A 13,718-nucleotide genomic window follows, 5' to 3' on the forward strand; every position below is an offset into this window, starting at 1 on the left:
CCTTTCTTCCCTCAATACCTTTTTTTCATTCTTTAAACCTTTGCCTAGTAACCACAAGCAGAAATATAGCTACTCTCTCATCTTTCAGAATCTGTCCTATTACTTTATTCAGCAAGTACTAGAAATATTGCTGTTACTAGAGCAGAAGTAAAATTCTGCCTTAACAGAGTTTACATTCTGCTGAGGAGGGGGGCAAATAATATACACAATTAAAAGTAAATTGTGGCTGGGCGCAGTGGTTCATGCCTATAATCCCAGCACTTTGGGAGGCTGAGGCGGGCAGATCACTTGAGCTCATGAGTTCGAGACCAGCCTGAAATTAGCCAGGCATGGTGGTACACACCTGTTGTCCCAGCTATTGGGGAGGCTGAGGTGGGAGTATGGCTTAAGCCCGGGAGGCAGTTTGCAGTGAGCCAAGACAGCATCACTGCACTCCAGCCTGGGCGATAGAGCCAGACTTTGTGTCAAAAAAAAAAAAAAAAAAGTAAATTGTGTAATGTATTAGGCAATAATAAGGACTATATGAAAAATAAAGCAAGGAAACATATACAGAACATTAGGGGAGGGTGGTGGGTATTACTGCGTAAATAAAATAATCAGGGAAAAGCTCAATGAGGTAACAGATAAAGAAAGACTTGAAGGGGTGAGGGAGCAAGCCCTCTGGAAGAGCCCTGTGAAACCTGGGCAAGAGTGTTTCTGAGAGAAGAAACGGCCTCTGCAAGGGTCCTTAGGAAAGAGCCTCCAAAGCAGCCAGTGTGGAAGCCAAATGGATGGCATTTTCAAAACGACTGTCATATTTATTTTTTATGCATTTCCAAGCAATCAATTTTTCATTGATTTTGCCTATGTACTCAGTTCTCCATTTTAAAAATTTAGAAAAAAAGAAAATAATAAATTCCCATATACCCAATACCCAAATGAAAGTATCACAATTTTGACAAAATTGTGTTTTTAAATCTTTTTTCCTTTTGCTGAAGTGTTTTAAAGAAATTCTATATCACTGGATTCCTGTTCTTCAGCATGCATCTCTAAATGTATAGCCATATTCTTATATATCTACAAAATTATCACATGGAACTAAATCAAATTATTCCTATTTATCTAATACCCAGTCCATAACTAAATTTTTCTGATTTTCTTAAAATGTCTTTTTGCAATTGATTTGTTTGAATCAACACCCAAATTTGATGGCATTTCTTAAAGTGAAATGACAATTTCACTGTATTTGTACTATTGCCTTAAGTTTATGCTATTTTAAAAATATTTTAATCTTTCTTGAATATTAAATTAAGGAGATAATCGAGCAGTTTATTATAATTATAAATGTTCTAAAATTGACACTATATATGACTTCAAATAAAGGTGCACAACTCAAATAATGCATTTGTATGATTTTTATCATCATTATTATTAATACAACTAATTTGTTATACTATCATCTAAATCACATATCGGCGATTTTTTTTTAATCATAGAGGACTTAGCTCACATAGGTACAGCTTAGATGCACTTAAACATTATATGAAACAGCTAGAGAAAAGAAAATAGCAAAAGCAGCCCAGGTGATGATGACAGAGCACAGAAAATGAAAATGGTCCCAGCAGGAGTAAGTGGAGACCCAGTATTCTTTCAAATAAGCATTTGTTCAACCTATTACAATTAGTAATGTCAGGTCTTAGTTCCAACATTATTTCAACACGTTTACAAAGCAACATTTGATTCAGGCCACATGTACACTCAGTAATAAAATCTGTCAGGATTTTTACAAAGCCTTAAATGTTTTCTTTATATATTTCCCTAAAGGTTAAATAAGGTTTTCATAAAAATAAAAACTGTTCTCCTTTCTTAGTTCAAAATTAATGATAGCATTTCCTTCTTTTCATATATGTATTGAGTTTGGCTTTCCTTTATTAAACACTCTTCAATAGCAAATCACCTGATGTAAGGAGGGTAGAAAATGATTTGGTGCTGATCACGCCATTCATCAAATCCCAGAAAAATATGATTTTGTGTCATTTTCCAATGCACATTTCCAAACCCAAACTGAACAGAAGAGACTCAACTTTAATTAACCATCCTATCCTTCTATTCCAACAATCATATGCTTACTGATGGTGAATTTATCTGTCTCATTCAAATTTGAGAGAGAGATTTTTGGAAGATGATACTTGAAAATTCTGAGATATTCAAGTCACCATATAGTTTTCATAATAAAGGCAGATACCTGACTGGCGTTGGATTATAAAATTAATTTCCAGCATCTAGAATTGTTTTTTCACCTTTGCAGCATATGTACATATATACATATATATGCAATATTTTACATATAAATGTAAAATACTGATTTTTTTCACTCTCATGGATAAATGTTAACTATAAGGTTTTTAAATTTTTTTTATGTTTTATATCTTTTTCTTGCCAGTAGTTCAGTATGGCAAAAGTATCCTTGAATTCTTTTTCATAAAGGTGTTCTATGGATTTTTTTCATAAATAAAACCTTTACTTTCAACTCATTTTTGTCTTAAATACAAAAATAAGTCATTATATCCACTCAAACATATATCCCAAATAGATGCTTTAATTCTCTCTCCTAAGCTAGAGCCTTTGCTTGGTAATATACAGAGACAGAGAGAAAATAGACATTACTGATAATGTTTTTATCTAACATTTATTAAATATTTTCTACATGGAAAGTCTTTTGCTAAATTCTGTGTTATTTTATTTACATTTTGTAATAATTCCGTGAAGCAGGTATTACTGGCAGATGAGGCAAATGAAGATTGTAAAGTTAGATGAACTTGGTTATCAGATACTTTGCCAGTACTGCTACAGACAAAGAGACAGACCACACCTCCATCTACCAAAAAAACTCAGTGTCCTAAACCAAAGTTTCATAATGTTCAATTCCAAGTTCAAATATATTAGTACGTCTGTCTATACACCAGCAGAATTATAGAGTGTCTTAGAGTGTGACACTGGGAGTTGCATGTACAGTAATTCACATCATCTATCACAGCAGATAGCTAGCAATATCTGTCACCAGTGCTATAGGAGACAAAGAAGAAAATCAAAACGTATGCACTGGACTCATGGAGGACCTTACATTCCAGTTACATTCCAAATCACTCTAATACAAGGTAGAATGAAGTGCTTATAGCACAATACAAATGAAGAGCTATGGGAGTTCAAGGTTACTTTTCACCACTCACTTAAATATTTATTAAGCACCTACAGTATGTAAGATATCATACCAGGCAGTATGATCAAACAAATGAACATGATAGATATGTTCCTTTGCCACTATGGAATTTAGTGATTCAAGTGGGGAGAATGATTGAAAACAAGTAATAAGTAAAGGAACAACTAATTGTGATATGTGGTAGGAAGGAAATGAGCAGTAAATGAACGACTAATTGTGAAATATATTGTTTTCAAGGAGATACTTACAGAGAAGAGGGAGTTATATAAGCTGAGAATTAACCATGAGAAGGAAGCAGCCATGGGGAGAAGGGAAGATAGATTTCTAGGCAGGGAGCAGAAAATGTTCAATTACTAAAAGGCAAGTTTGAGAACTGAAGAATGCCAGTGTGGCTGGGACCTAGTAGGCAAAGGAAATGGTGGGTGTGAAGATGCAATTGTAGTGGTAAGAAGACCACTTCGTGCCTGAGAATCTGAGCAATGTTTTAGACACAACGGGAAGATAAAAGTTTAACAAATACAGGAGCATACATACTCTGATTAACATTTTCCATAAACTACCCCTGGCTGCTGAAGAAAAAGTAATACTGAGAGATGTAAAAGGCTTCAGAAAAAAAGCCGGGTATGGTGACTCACACGTGTAATCCTAGCACTTTGGGAGGCCAAGGTGGGCGGATCACCTGAAATCAGGAGTTCAAGACCAGCTTGGCCAACATGGTGAAACTCCGTCTCTATTAAAAATAAAAAAAAATTAGCTGTGGGTGGTGTAGGGCGCCTCTAGTCCCAGCTACTCGGGAGGCTGAGGCAGGAGAATTGCTTGAACCCTGGAGGCGGAGGCTGCAGTGAGCCTAGATCAAGCCATTGCACTCCAGCCTGGGTGACAAGCGGGAAACTCCATCTCACACACAAAAAAGGGCTTCAGAATATGTGGCATTACTTAGTTTTTGAGAACTGTTTTTAGCATTTGTTCAACAAGTATTTATAAAACATAGAAATGTGCCACTTTCTAGAAATACAGTGATGGGATAAAAGACAACATTTCTTGCCTTCTGACGCTTACTTTTCCAAGCAGAGATTCTCTCTCTTTCTCTATACGTGCGTGCGTGCACACGCATGCACACATACACACACTCACACACACTCATTTGTAAAGATGAATGAATGAAAAGAAACCTCTGAAAACTTCCATAGCTCTTTATTATTTTTTGTTCTTTGTTCTTTAAAATACTTATTTCTTCCTATATTTTATTGGTGTTATTTAGTATGTGTGCACATATATATATATTTATGTGCATTCACACTACACATACACTAAATTTTGTATGTATTCCATATGCTATATGTGTATATTATGTATATATGTTTATATATTATATATGCTAAATATATAATTCTACATAGATATTATATTACATATAATATACTGTGTATTAAATTATGCATTGTTGTTTTCATATTTTTTGTAATATTTGAGTAAAGATACGAATTTTACTCTAATAATTAGCACATGGTGAGCTCAATTTTGTCATGCCTGATACTGTGCCTCATGGCCACACAGTGCTCTCTGTTGAATTCTCAGACTTGTGTTTTATGTTGCTGTGAAATCACAGCAACATTAATAAAAATATAAAATGTATTAATAAAATATATTAAAATATGAACATAATTTCATATTTTATTTTGCTGGATAATTATTGTTATAAATATCTGCCTTTTTAAATTATGTGAAAATATATCCACCTAAGCATAATTTATTTTAAAAGGTAATGTTTAATCAAACATTAGTGTCAAAGCAAAAATATTTTGACTTATAACTCATTATTAATTTAGTCTACTTGTGATGGGATAATTTATTTATAAAGCAATTAAGAAGTTATGTACCCTGACTCTAAATAGGATAGGATAGGGCCACGTAGAGAAGAGCTGAACTCAATGCTGTTCATGAATTTGGTAAGTCATGTTTGCATGGAATTCTATGATAGAATTTGTATTATTTTATGAGAGAGATTTATGATAGTATGTTATGGTTCTACTCATTTTATAAAAGCAAAACAACTGGTGGAATGCCTGCTTCACTTTAAAAAAGAACACCATGTTCTAGTTTTTCTTTCCTCTGTATAGACTCTGTCTTGTCTCTCAAAAGTATAATATTTTAAAACTCGCTGAAATTTAGATACAATGGCACTTCGGCCTTTCAAAAGGGTTCAAGCAGAGGGATCTGAATGTGCAAAGTCTGGAGACTTTTTCAGCAGTGAACAGCCTGAGACTGTTTGTCAACAATGAACAACGTGCTTAGTCGGGAGTCTTAGCTGATCAGTGAAAAATCCATAAGAGAGCAAAATACATATGGGGAAGAACTCAAACTTATGTCACAGCTTCCACCACTTTGAGCTACAAAAGCAAATAGGAAGTCACTTCAATTCAAGACACTTATCAATCACCTGTCATGTGCAAGATTGGACCTTTGGTATTAAAAAGATGAACAAAAGCACAAGTCCCTCCTCACCACCAATTCGGAGAGGAAGGTCTGGTTACTCAACAGAAGAAACAGGACAAATGTTGCAACAGAGAAGGACTCTAAGTACAAGAGATTGAGCTCACTAGAGCTGACTGAAGTTTTCTTATGAAACAAACTGTGGTAACTCATTTTCCATCCACTTAAAGAAGCTGTATAAGAAATTATAAAATACTTTAGCTAAGTCTTGGAGATTTTATCAATGACTTGTGGGTGACTATGAAATGCTCTCAGGAATGTAATCCAGGGTTGCAATAATCTTGTTAATCAAAAAGCTAGAGCAGGAGATTACCCCAGCTTCCATGATTTTTTTGTTTTGTTTCTAAACTGGGTGGAATTAAACATTTAAATCTTAATGTATAAGATTTATCTATTAGGCCTATTTTCAGTACTGGCTGAAGTATTGTTAATCAAGAAGATATAATACCATCAATATTTTTGAGAAAATTATCTTAGCCGTAACATTATTCTGAACACTTTAATCATGGTGGCAGCTAAACCTTCAGGTTGTATAACACTTTTTAGTAAGAGCTCTAGGATCCTAGCTACACTGAAAGGACGTGAGGCAGGCTGAGGGTCAGTGCCCTCAGACATCTTAGTTTCTAGGTCCCTGGACTTCTGTTGCTAGGCATTCATTGAGAGAATAATGGCAGGGCTATTGTAAGGGTGGTTTTCTCCCCGCCCTCTTCAAACTTGTCTTTCTCTGCTTCTGAGAATAAGTGAATATTTGGAGACAGGCTACAGAGAGGCCAAGAGGTTTCTGCTTCTATTGATGTTAGCATTTGGTTATAACCACGGGCAAAGAATATTAAGGTAAGAGCTACCGATAATTTTTTAAATTAACATTTGCTTATTTTTGTAAGATAGAACTTTGTTAATGTTTCTTCAAATAAGATTACAGGTCTATTTCAAGTATTAGTAGTTTAGCTCTTTGTGTAACATACACTGTCTTTAAAAAAAAGCATAATTTTCCTTTATAATGGGCACTTAGAATGCAGTAAGAATGTGTAGAGAAAATGTTCTGGCAGAATTCAACAAGACATGTGAAAATAGCCTGAAGAAAAGCATTTATGTTGAAAACTGTTATCATGTTATTGTTTATGGCATTTTGATTGACAGACTGAATCCACTACTAAATCAACAAACTTTGTACTGTGGAACTGTTAATCTTTTGGACATGGTATGATGCTGGTTTTAATTTTACAGATATTCTGACTGCTCTGGGTATAGAAACCCTGGGGGAGGACAATTGGTGCACTTACAAATATAGCTGCCTGCTTTTCTTTTGAAGCCAAACTCTGGTTTAGCTGTTTACATGTTTTCTAATGTAGCAGAAATTGACTTCTTTGTGTCAACACAATTTCTAAGAATCTAAATTAAAACATGAAATCAGTTAAGTTGGGGGAGAAGGTTGAGTTTAAGCCCTAAAGCAAAAGGATTTGGGTTTAAATGGCAGTTCTGTCCCCTCTCAGCTGCCATATCTTGGGCAGTTACTTGACTGCTTGTTAAAATGGGGATTCTGAGTCACTATGTCACAAGAGTTTTAGAGAAATTAAAAAAAGATATTATAGCTTATATGCCACTTAATAGAGTGCTTAGCACAAAATCAGTGCACAAAGAGTTAACCATTACCTACTATAATTACCTAAAGAAGGAAATCAGTATTAATCTGCCCTTCTATTGGCATCAGAAAATTCAGAAAATCTGTAAGTTGTCCAACAAGAATTTACAGAAAAGGTGAGTCACATAGAAGGCTCTGTGGTGCTTAGAGTAAGAATAACTTTGCCTTGAAGATCAAAGAAATTCAAGGATAGGTGAGTCCAGTCCCTTCTCATGATGAGAGGAGAGAAAACATAATGGACATTTAAGAATTGATAAATTATAGCCTTGGTTTCTTATATAACATCTCTCCTTTTTACCAATATCTCGCTTTACATTGTATGGAACAGTCCTAGGCAGTGACCCATGTAATCATGGGAAGAAGAATACAGAGGAGATAACTGAGGCTTGGCAAGATCAAGAAATGTGTCTAAGACCACATCAGCAATCCCTGACAGCAGGGATGTTAAAAAACAGTCTCAGGCTTGATCCTCATATTTCTTTCTACACTGCACAGCATGTAATTCTAAAAGAAATGTTAAAGGGTTGGGAGGGAAGAAGTCCATAAAAATGTGAGAAAAACTATGTGCTTTCATAAAGTCGATAAATGTAATAACTATTGGGATTTAGGAGCAGAAGCACTGATAAATTAAGGGTAAGGCATTTGTTGGCTCCTTTAATGCAAATCTGCAGAATTGCTTTGCCTGTATTCACTGGAACTTTTGCAGTGACTAATTTCTTTAATTTAACCAATGATAACACAGTTTGCATACAGTAAGCTAAGCAACAAATTAACTGCCAGTGGAGGCAACTTCTTAATTTTATTGGGGCATATGCTAGCATCTAGTTAAGTTTAAATTCCAATCTGGCACATACTTACTTCAAAACTCAAACTACATTTGTAAATTTTAAGCAAATACATTTGTAACACATTTCTTAAATGTAGGACCTGCTTATTTTGAGGTGTTAAAGGACTCCAACAGAATGTGGCCGTTTTCTAGTCATGACATACAAAATCTCCACAAGTTGAGAATGAATGTTGTATGTACTTGTTTTGTTAAAAATGATTTCTTCTAACTGTAAAAGCAGGTGTTCTCATTTTGTATGAATTCTAATGTGTGTATAAAAGAATTATATGCCTTTTCATTTTCTTGTAAATGAAGGATGATAGAATATTATTGATATTAATTAAAGAATATTATTTAATATTCATTAAAGCCGTTTTGTGTTTGTCAAAGGTGCCCATGGTGAATGGAAGAAGTCTTTTCTAGTCAGTACTGTTACTACAACTCTGGTATTGATTCATCTAGTATTGATTCATATTTTTGCCCAATTAAGTGCTGTACACCTGCTTCAATTCATTAATATATTGTTGCAAGTTGTGTACTGAATTCGCTTTGGCTGCACTACCTTTAAACTTATAGTTAGCCTTTCAGAGCTAAACAGTAATGAGTCTAGTATAATAACTTATGCATTAACTATTATTGAAAATATTTCAGATGAATGTAAAGTGCTTTCTGGGCTATTTTGTATTTTCACTTTGATCATAACACTTGTTTCCAATATCTATACCTTAAATTTATTACTAATGAAAGTTTATCAGCAGCGGGGGTCTCTCTAAATTTAAGCTAAATAACCCTCTCAGAAAGATTACGTTAGTATTTTGGTGATGTTGATGTATCACAATCACATTCACTAGAATGACCATACGTCTTTAATTTAATTACTATGATATGGAGTGGGGGATATTGTTGTCTCTTAATTTTACTACCTTAAGTGGGTTTTGTCATGTAAAAAAGAGAATTTGGATTGCTATTCGACTACTTCCTTTGAGTTTTTATTGTTGTTGTCTCTATAAATCCATGTTCCTAATATTGAAACATTTCTATCAATATTATTTTGTATAACAGTATATATATAAATATATATAATCTTAAGAACAATACTGAACATATTTTCCTTCTTTAATAAAATTAGAAAAAATCTTCTCAGTTTTAAATTTATGTGCATTTAGGTGATTTTAAGAGGACATGAATGAAGACAGAGTAAGGTATAGAAAGACTACTGACCTAGTTTTAGAAAACTTAAATTTTAGTCGAACACTTTTAACAGTGAAGTTTTCTTAATGCTCTTCTGCATTTTTTCCCTCCATTTAATGTCCTAGTCATATTACGTCTTTGATAAATGTCAGTTCAATTTAAGTTGACTCTCTGTGCTGTAGATAATTGCTGCTGTCCAGAAGAATATATATGTGTTGTATTCAGTAAGCAAAAGATTGAATACTTGATTTAAGAAAGATGAATACAATGATAGGAAGAGGCAAACATTCTTTATTACATTTTCATTAAATTCTTTTCTTTCACTTTAAAAACTTAATGTGTAATATATACACAATAAAATGCACAGCTGTTAGGTGTTCTGTTTCATGAGTTTTGACAATTGCATCTACTCAGAATCTACAACCGAAAGCAAGATGTAAAATATTTTCATCATCCCAGAAATACTTTCCATGTCCCTATCCAATCAATCTTTCCTCCTCTCCTCCCCAGAAGAAACTTCCTTCTGATTTCTATCATTGTAAATTAGTATTTCTTGCTCTTGAACTTCATATAAATATAACTATAACATAAGCATTATTCTTCATCTCAAATCTCTCAGTAATCATATTGATTTTTGACATTCATACATGTAATTGCATGTATCAGTGTTCATTCCTTTTCATTGCAGAATATTATTTCATTGTATGAGTGTAATATTCCATTCCTTGTTTATATCTTCTTCTCTTGATATTCTCTTATATTTGGGCTGTTACGAATATTCTTGAACAAGTCTTTTTGTGGACACATTTTTTATTTTCCTTGTGTAAGTATCTCAGGCAAAATTCTTGAATCATGGATGACATGAATTTTCAACTTTATAATTGCTGCACAATTCTCCAAAGTGGTGGTACCATTTTATTCTACCTGAAATGTATGAGTTCTGATTGCTTCACTCCACTCCCATCCAACATTTGGTGCTATGAGGCTTTGTAAATTTTAGGTCTCTTAATGGGTGTGAAATGGTATCTCAGTATAGTTTTAGTTGCTTTGTTTTGCTCTGATCACTAAAGATGCTGGGACATCTTTTCACATGTCTGTTAGCCAGTTGTGTATCTTCCTTTGTGATGTGTCTGTTCAGGGCTTTTGACAATTTATTAATTGGATTGCTTGTCTTTTCATTATTAATTTATAAGAATTCATTTTATAGTTTGGATGGAGTAATTTGTTCAAATATCTAAATTTCTATTATTTTCCTCCAAGATGTGGCTTGCCAATTTGTTTTCAACTATGTCCTTTGATAAACTAAAGTTTTAAATTTGGAGGAGATGCAGTGTTTCAACTATTTTTAAAAGGTTCATGTTTTCCGTATCTATCAAATAAATCTTTCTCTATACCAAGACCATGAAGACATTTCCTTATACTTGCATCTACAAGGTGTATGGTTTTAATGTTTATATTTAAATCTATGAAACATCTCAAATTAATTTTTGGATTTGGAGTGGGTTCAAGGTAAAGGTTCATTTTTTTAAATTCACATATTTGTTCCAGTATCATTATTTAATAAGATATTTTACCATTGAATGGACTTGGTACCTTTGTCCAAAATTGGTATAGATTGATTTTTGGACTGTTTTGTCCCGGTGGTCTATTTTTCTATTTTTACACCAATATTATAGTATTTTTCCTTATTGTAGATTACGTCTTGACATCATGTAGTATTATCTATCCAATTTTTTTGGAAAATTGTTTGAGTTTTTAGATCCAATGTGTTTCTTTATTAATTTTAGCATTGCTTAGAAATTTAATCAACAAAAATCTGCTAAGATTAATTAATATTGTATTGAAGGTATAAATAAACTTGAGGAGGATGGGCTTTTCAAAATATCAAGTTTTCCAGTCCTTGAACTTGGCATATTCACTTATTCGGGTGTTTCAAAAAATTTTTGGCAATATCTTGTTGTTTACACTGCAAAAATCTTGCAAAATTTTGTTTATTCCAAGATTTTGATGGGTTTTTGATGCCATTATAAATGGAACTTTAATGAATTGCTGTTCCCATTGCTTGTGGCTAGCATATGAACTACGATTAATACATGAATATTAATCCTTTATCGTGTGAACTTGCCTAAATTCACTAATCGTGAATTATTTTTCTTTTTCTTTTCTTTCCTTTTTATAGAGACAGGGTCTTGATATGTTGCCAAAGCTGACATTCCTCGGCTATTCACAGGTGCAATCAGAGCACAGTGCAGCCTAGAACTCCTGGGCTCAAGTGATCCTCCAGCCTCAGCCTCCCAAGTAGCTGGGACTACAGGAGTGTGCCACCACACCCCGCTTTAAAAACTCTGAGAATTACGTAGAATTTTTATGTACACAGACAAGTCATTTATATATAATACAGCACTTTACATTTTCCTTTCCAGTCATCCTGCTAATTTCTTTTATTCCTTATTGCATCAGCTAGGATTTTCAATGCAATAGTGAACATAAGTTGTGAGAGCAAATATTTTTGTTTTTTCTTTTTATATTGGGGAAAAAGCATTCAAAGTTTCATAATAAAGATGTTAGCTATAGACTCTTTGTAGATGCCTTCTATTACTAGTATGCAGATAGATTTCAATATAAACTAGTGTTTAGTTTTGTCAAATGTTTTTACGGTATCTACTTAGATGTATATACATACATTTCCTTCCCTCCCTCCCTCCCTCCCTCACTCCCTCCCTTCCTTCCTTCCTTCTTTTTTCCTTTCTCTCTTTCTCTTTTCTGTCTCTGTCTCTACTTTCTCTCTTTCTTTCATTCATTCTAATATGGTGAATAACATTGCCTGACTTCTGAGTGTAAATCAACCTTAACTTCTTTGAATTACCCCTGTGGGATCATGATACATTAGCTTTTTACATAATGCTATCATTTTGTTTAATACTTTTCCTTTTATGTCAATGAAAGACACTGGTCTGAAGTTTTGTTTTTCTTGAAATTTTTTTTGTAATATTTGGTATTAGGTTAGGTTTTTATGGACTTATAAATGAGATTAGGATGTGGTATCTCCTTTTCTGTTTTTGAAAAGAATTTCTGAAGATTTGTATTGTTTCTTCTTCAAATGTTTACTAGAATTTACTAGCGAAGCCATTTTGACCTGGAGCTTTACTTGTGGGAAAGTTTTTATTATGAATGGAGATTTTTAGTTTTCTAAATGTCTCTTTCTACCAGTTTTAGTTTTTAAAGGAATATTTTCATTTCATTTAAGTTGCCAGATATATTGGCATAAATTGTTCATAATGGGTCCTTACTATTCTTGCAATGTGTGTAGGCTCTTCATAATGTCTCTACTTTTATTTTCTAACATTTACAATCTCTTCTCCCTTGTTTTTCTTGATTAGTCTTGCTAAAGGTCAATTAATCATATTAATTTTTACAAAAAATCAACTCCAAAAATTATTTTTCTCTCTTCTTTGCCCATTTTCTGTTTCATTAATTTCTGCTATTATTTCCACTATTTCTTCCTTCTAACTTAGGGAAAATTTTGATCTTTTTTACCTATTACTTAAAATGGAAGCATACCTCAATAATTTCATCCCTTTCTTCTTCTTTTATTTTTTATTAGCAACTATGCCTGGCTAATTTTTTATTTTTATTTTTATTTTTTTGTATTTTAGTAGAGACACGGTTTTGCCACATTTCCCACGCTGATCTCAAACTCCTGAGCTCAGACAATCTGCCTGCCTCAGCCTCCCAAAGTGCTAAGATTATAGGCGTGAACCACTGTGCCTGGCTCCTTTCTTCTATTGTAAGATAGGTATTTCAAGTGACAAAATTGCACAAAATTTGATACGTTTTGATTATTGTTCAGTTACACATATTTAAGACATCCCTGTTATTGCTGCTTTGACTAAGGATTATTTAGAAGTATATTGTTTCATTTAAAATATTTAGGGATTTTTAACACTTACTTTTATTTATTGTAACTTAACAGTTTTGTGTTTACAGAATATTCTCTTTACGATTTTTATGCTTTGTAACTTACTGAGAAATAGTTCATGACCCAAAACATATTCTGTATCAATGATGGTTCCATGTACATTTAAAAAGTATGTGTTCTGTAGTTGTTGGATGTTCTATGAGTATCAATTAGGTCCAATTGGTTAATAATTTTGTTCGAATCTTCTATATCATTGCTGATTATGTGAATATTTGTCTACTAAAGGAAGGATGTTAATATCTCTGACTATGATAATAGATTTATCCATTTCTCCCTTTAATTCTGTCCATTTTGGCTTCATGATTTTTATTTTTTTATTTTTTATTTTTATGGCTACATAATGGTTGTACATACTTATGGGGTACATGTGATATTTTGATACAAGCAT

At 33.2% G+C, this 13,718-nt stretch overlaps 1 protein-coding gene across 1 annotated transcript in view; it reads left to right on the forward strand.

Annotated features, from left to right (window-relative positions):
* The first annotated feature begins 6,412 nt into the window (after window positions 1–6,412).
* The window catches only part of MMRN1 (multimerin 1), an 80,182-nt gene continuing 72,876 nt past the window's right edge, over window positions 6,413–13,718 (forward strand). The window contains exon 1 of the mRNA XM_517342.6: window positions 6,413–6,526. The gene's annotated coding sequence lies outside the window, so the exon portion shown is untranslated. The remainder of the gene's footprint in view (window positions 6,527–13,718) is intronic.

The sequence above is a fragment of the Pan troglodytes genome, chromosome 3 (assembly GCF_028858775.2).
Source record: "Pan troglodytes isolate AG18354 chromosome 3, NHGRI_mPanTro3-v2.0_pri, whole genome shotgun sequence".
In the NCBI taxonomy this organism is placed as follows: Eukaryota; Metazoa; Chordata; class Mammalia; order Primates; family Hominidae; genus Pan; species Pan troglodytes.